General features: G+C 37.4%; 1 pseudogene; it reads left to right on the top strand.

The window, feature by feature from the left end:
* Positions 1 to 1871: 1871 nt before the first annotated feature.
* LOC114039714 lies at positions 1872 to 2749 on the top strand (annotated as a pseudogene).
* Positions 2750 to 6543: the final 3794 nt, after the last annotated feature.

The raw sequence follows: 6543 nt of genomic DNA, 5'->3' as shown, positions 1-6543 counted from the left end.
CCCAGGTTAGAGCCTTAGGAAACAGCCATAGCTGAGGGGGATGATAGGGATAGAAATTCAGCAAAAAAGGCTGAGAAGGTGTAGATAGGAGAAAGTAGAAGGAGAAATACTAGAAGGAGAAATAAGTAGAAGGAGAAATGAGAGTATCAAAGAAAGCCAGAGAAGAGAGAGACTCAAAGAGGAGAGAGTGGTCAACAGGGTCAAATGCAGCAAATTGGCTGTGTGACTTCCTCCTGCATCATTCAGTACCTTAAGAAGGAACAGAGGAGGTAGATATTAAGAATAATCCAGGGTTGAAGTTTGACAGTGGATAATCAGAGATAGGATTGGGGGTAGGGGAGATACACGGGAGATTCAGGGGTAGAGGACAATGTGGAGTTGGTTTGACTAATGATGGGACCAAGATTGGAAAGGAAGAATATAGTCATGGTAAGGGAGGAGAGGGTAAAGCATTAGTTTTGTGAGGTGTCGAGGCATAGGGAAACATAGAACAATAGGAGGTCAGATGGCAGAATGTCTGTTTATTATTGAGGAACTGAAACAATTGTCAATAATCTTGAGATCCAAGGTGTAACAATCCATGGGTGGCTGGAATTAAGTGGATTAGTAAGTAACGGGATGAAAAGAGACTGAGAAATTCTACAACAGATGGGCATCTATTTTATTTACAACTTTATTACCACAAAGTGCTACTATCACTATTTTGGTGTGTATTGGACTTTGATTTATGTCTTTGACCTCCTTGAAGTATGTACCCAACAGTGGGATACCTTGGTCAAAAGTATGGATAATTTAGTCATTTGGTTGAATAATTCCAAGCTGATAACTAGAATAGATGAAACAATTCACAGCCCGACCACTAATGTATTAGTATATGCCTGTTTTCCCACAACCCCTCCAACATCGACTGTTTCCATTGCTTGTCATCCTTGCCAATTTGCAATGTGTGAGGTGAATCCTGAGAATTGTTTTAATTTTCATTTCTATAATTATCAGTGTACATTGTTCTTATGAACAAGAAAATTCCTTTCAGTCTGATAAATTATGATATTCTCAAGACATGCCATCATTATAAATCATAAAAAGTACCCTCTTCAGAACTGCCAACAAAGAATGACCCAACCTTCTTCTGAGGCTGTCCATTCCAGTTGGGGGCAGTTTTCATTGTTAGAAAGTTGTCTTCAAATCAAAACCTGCCCCTCTGCAACTTTTACCTATTACTTCTGGTTCTGCCCTTTTGGAACTTTGCAGAACAAAGCGAAACTGACTTCCACATGACAGCAATTCTATGATCTTATGGGAGAATATTTGAGGCTGCATAATTTCAGGTAGAACAAAGAGTTGGAAATATTTTTAAAGAACAACAAAACAGATTTCTGTACTTTAAAGATTCTGTAATGACTTCTTAACTTCTCAGGGATAGATGAGATTCACAAGGCCCACTCAGCCATCTGTTTTGCCTGATTTCAGTCCATTTCCATCTTTTTCCAGGGACACAGAGACAAATAAAGCTTAGGTTGTGTTCCCAATTCTGAGTTGCTTGGAATCTATCTTTGTCTTGAGGCTGTATATAACTTGAAATGCAATGCCAAAATGTATTTTCAAGTGGCTTTTTAGTATACATGAAAGTTTTTTGTTTGATGCCAATGGCAGAGAAAACTTAGTGGCTTAGAATGTGGATTATGCAAGGTTGTATCATTAAATATCCTTTTTTTTTCTGTTGGAAAGGTTATTTGTCATCTCAATTCACAATTTCGGTTGCATTATGGAAAGAGGTAGATGCTGAAAGAGTTTGAATCAACATTTAAGTAGCATGTATCTAAATGCATGTTTATGGACAATTTGGGAATGTCTAGCCTTCTACAGTCAACATGTCTACCTCAGGAATCCAAAATAAGAGGATGGAAAAATTTAAGTATAGAGGCAAAAATATAGATCTGATGAGACAACAGCATATAGTGGTCACTGTGGAACTTCAGAAAGCAAAGAAAGAGGAACAGATCTTTAAAAAAGGAACATGTTTAATACCCTTCAATTGTTTTTCTGAGAAACACACTAATGAGGTTAATTTTTACAATGGAGGAAATAATCAAGGCTGTGAAAGAAATGATCCAGAGCTCTGTTTCAAGGGCACCTAGACAGTCAGGAAGATGTTATCTTGAAAAAGGAAACCACCCAAAATGTTTGTTGAAGCAGGACTCATTTCCAAGCTGGTGATGTTTATAAGCTTGTCTTGTAGCTCTAACTTGAAGTTTGAGGTAGCTTGGGCCCTGACAAACATTGCTTCAGGAACATCTGAATAGATGAAGGCAATTGTGGATGTGGGACCTGTCCCTCTATTGATTGAACTCCCCTCTTCTCCGTACTTACACATTAGTGAGCAAGCTGTGTGGGCACCAGGAAACATAGCAAGTGATGGCCCTGAAGTGAGAGATGTCATTATTGTCTGTGATGTGATCCTCCTTCTCTTATCCCTGATTTCACCTACTAAACCTATTACATTTCTGTGGAATATGAGAAGAACCTTGTCCAACTTCTGCCAGAAGGAGAATTCATACCCTTGTGCAAAGGCAGTTAAGCTATCCTGCCAGTTCCTTTCCAACTCTTGCAACACCAAGACCCTAAGATTCTGTTGGATGCCTGCTGGGCTCTGTCATAACTTATTTATGGCTCCAATCACAGGATTAACCAAGTGGTGCAGAATGGGGTCATTCTGAGGTGGAAAATCTCCAAGATCAGCCAAAGGTAGACCAAGGAAATAATATCTTCAAATTTTCTGTGGAAAAGAAGAATAATAAATTTAACTTATAATCAAAACAACTAAATTTTCCAAAGAAATTGTACTTGGTGAATGGAGAAAGGGAAAACACTTTTTCCCCCTATTACTTTATCATGTCACAGAGGTTAAAGAAATAAAGGTTTTGCCTATTTATAAATAATTGTTTTCAAGACAAAAAATTCAGCTTTATAATGTAATTGAATCAACAGATATTTATTTAACAAGGTAATGGTAGGGATACAAAGGCAAAAATTAAAACAGCCATTGCCCTCAAGGAGCTTCCATTCTATTGGATAAGAATACAACATGTAAGAAGTAAATAGATAGAAAGTATCAACAAAGGGATACAAAGCAATTTTATGAGGGAGAAAGTATTAAAAAGTGACAGGATTAGGAAAGGCCTTTTTGTTGAAAGTGGACTTTAGCTATACTTTGAAGGAAGCTACAAAGGAATTTTATGAGATGGAAGACTGTAAATACATAAAAGCTTCTTTTGTATCTGAGCATCAGAATAATTGCTATAGCAGTTTAAGTTTCATGAAGTACTTTCTTTCCAGAAGCTTAATGAAGTAGGTAGTGCAAGTGTTAGCATATCGTTTGGCAGATGAAGAAAGAGCACCGAATCTATTATTACTGGATGGACCTAGGTTCACATCTGGGCTCTGTAATGATAATCTGATGGCAATCGTGGCTGACTTTGGGTAAGTCACCTCTCATTTCTGGACTTCTGGTTCTTCATCTTTAGAATAAGGAGGATGGACTAGATATTCTGTAAAGTCTCTTTCAGATCAATGATTACATGATTCCACTGGTAAAAAGGAGCTGTCCAACATTTGCCTGTTGCACAATAGCAGTACCACTCTGCTAGTGTTGGCCCCATTCAACATTCAGTGGCTCTGTCACAATGTCTAAAGCTGTGCTTTTAGCACACATACATAATTGCTTCTGTCCCCCTCTTTTATAGTCAATCTAACAAGCATTATTTGTAAGTGCGAATTATGGACCAGACATTGTGCTAAAAGCTGGGGATACAAAGGAGGGCAAAAGACAGTCGCTGCCTGAGGGAGACAACATGCAAACAACTACTTATAAATAAGATACATACAGCATGAATTAGAGGTAATCAACAAAGGTAAGGCATTAAGGGGAATTGGGAAAGCCTTCTAGTAGAAGGTGGGATTTTATCTGGGACTTGAGGAATCCAGGGAAGTGAGGAGATAGAGATAAAGAGGGAGAGAATTCCAAACATGGAGGATAGCTAGTGAAAATGTGTGGAGTCAGGAGATGAAGTATTTTGTGTGAGGAACAGTAAGGAAGCCAATCGATCTATGAGGTAGGCACTATAGGTATTATGATCTTTATTTTACAAATGAGGAAACCAAAGTTCAGGGATATAAAGTCATAGTCCTATGGTCTTGCCCATGGTCACTCAACTAATATTTTACAACAGCCCAGCTATTAATCTGGTTCTAAAGTGCAACATTCTAGCCACTATAACATACTACCTTTAATATGTAGTTTTAAAAATAGATTTCATAGATACTTTAGTTTTTATATCACTTAGATGTTCCCTTTACATCTCTTCCCCTCCACCTCTTATAACAAAAAAATTTCTTAAAGGAAAAAAAAGAAGAGAAAAAAATGATCAATGTTAAAATCTGAAGTTATTTTCATGTATGGTTGGAATTCTGGTGTTCTAATTTATCTGATCTTATTTTTGATAAGGACAGGATTCTAGGTTCTAGAGCTGGAAGGGACCTTCAGGATAATCTACTCTAATGAGCACCCTCCTTCTCATTTGAGAAATCTGAAGTCCAGAGAGGGAAAGTGAATTGCTCAAGGTCATGGAACTAATAGTAAGCAGCAATAGGTCCTAGACATTAAAAACCAAACACTTTAGTGGTGAACTTGGACCTTCCACTTGAATAACTCTTTTGGGTATAAGTAAGCCTTGAAACTCATGATATTGGAAATTATGTACTCCTGTCACTTTGGAGATCTTCACTTGGCCTGAAATTTACATGATAGTGTTGATGCCAAGGATCCCTTTAGTATGATTAATGGAATGACAAGATTGTAATGATATTCTTTTGATGGTAGGCAGAATGATGCAGTAGAACATGTGCTGAATTTGAAGTCCAAGAACCTGAGTTCAGACGCTAGTTTTGCCACTTACTAGCTGTGTGCCTATGGATAAGACACTTCTCTTCTATGAGCCTCTGTTTCCTCATCTATAAAATGGGAGCGTGATACCACCTGACTTCTAAGGTCTATTCTAGCTCTTGATTCACAGTCCTATGCTGTGTGATCTTATTGCACATCCTTAATATCATATTTAGAATTAAATAGGTTTGGATTATCTAGAGTCCAGAAAATAAAATTATCACCATTGAATCGGATAAAAATAGTTCTTGAGTTTACTAGGATGAGGACTGAAAAGCAGTTTCTTTTTTATTTCTCCCCTATCCTCCCCCCAAAAAACCCACAGTTTCTTAGAAGATCAATCTAAGGCAGTAGAAACAAATTTTGAATAAGGTAACAAGTTTATTATTACAAAACTTCAGTCAGCTAAAGAAGGATTTTAAACCTATATCCATAGGACATATTGCTTATGTAGTAACATTTAAAGAGCAATCTGGAGCCTTGCAACAACTCTGGGAGGCAGGTGCTATTATTATCCCCATCTTATAGAGGAATAAAAACGGGCACAGAAATGTTAGGAGACTTGTTAAGGAACACACAACTAGTGAGTACCTCAGGCAAGATTCAAACCAACATCTTCCTGACTGAAGGTCTGGCACTCTGTCCCCTATATCATTCTGTCTATTAATTTACTGAATCTGGCCAAGTGCCTGATGATTTGAATTCAAAGGAAATGGAAATCATAAAAAAAACCTGCTTGTGAATCACAAAAGATTGCCTTTATTTTAGATACTAATCTTAGCATGTCTTCAAAGTGGGGCTAAAAACCCCACTAGAATAAAGTCTTTTCCTGTATTAGTCTCTGAGAAGTCTATCAATCTTCTGCTACTTTGTAAGAGCTGTCCATCAAGCAGGCATATTTATAGGTCCTGGAGGGAAGGAATAACATATTAAATTTTACCAACCTTTATTCTTGGTAACACTTTATCTCAAGTGCCCATTAGCCAACATGGGCTAGAACGCCTGTTGAATTATGAAGAAGACTCCCTCAGCAGTCAAATTTTCTGGAATTTATTTATAACAAATGGGCCTCTGACAATGCTTTACCTTGGTTAATATCCTGTAAAGGAGCCTTTTCTGGGAGGAACTGCAATGTGCTACTCTTAATGAAGACTCAAAGCCAGAGAACCTTGTTACTTGCTTTTCCCAAACATCTACAAAGGACCTTATGAAGATAAAGAGCTTTCCCTCTATGCTTTCCATTATACATTTCAGCCTGTGATTTCAGATCTTAATTTCCAGTACCTTTCTTTTTATGCCATGATAATAATAAAACTCTAGAAAATATACAGTGTCAGATTCCTTTCCGACTCATCATTTAAATATTTTCATAGGCCGTAGCTATTTTAATTAGGAGAGGAACCTTTTGGGTGGGTGCCTTTTGTCGAATTCTAATGAAACTGAAGAGCATGAAATGCAGTTTCCCTGTTTTTAAATGAAGCTACTTTTATGGAAATAAAATGAGAAGTGGAGAAATGGTTGAAGTCACAGTGCATGAAATTAAGGGAGCCTAGACTGTATTGGCAACTGTTAACATTTTTTTTCTCCTTGAGTTGATATTT

This window comes from Vombatus ursinus, unplaced genomic scaffold (genome assembly GCF_900497805.2).
Source record: "Vombatus ursinus unplaced genomic scaffold, bare-nosed wombat genome assembly UNPS02012179.1, whole genome shotgun sequence".
NCBI lineage: Eukaryota > Metazoa > Chordata > Mammalia > Diprotodontia > Vombatidae > Vombatus > Vombatus ursinus.
This window is presented reverse-complemented; position numbering and strand designations above follow the sequence as displayed.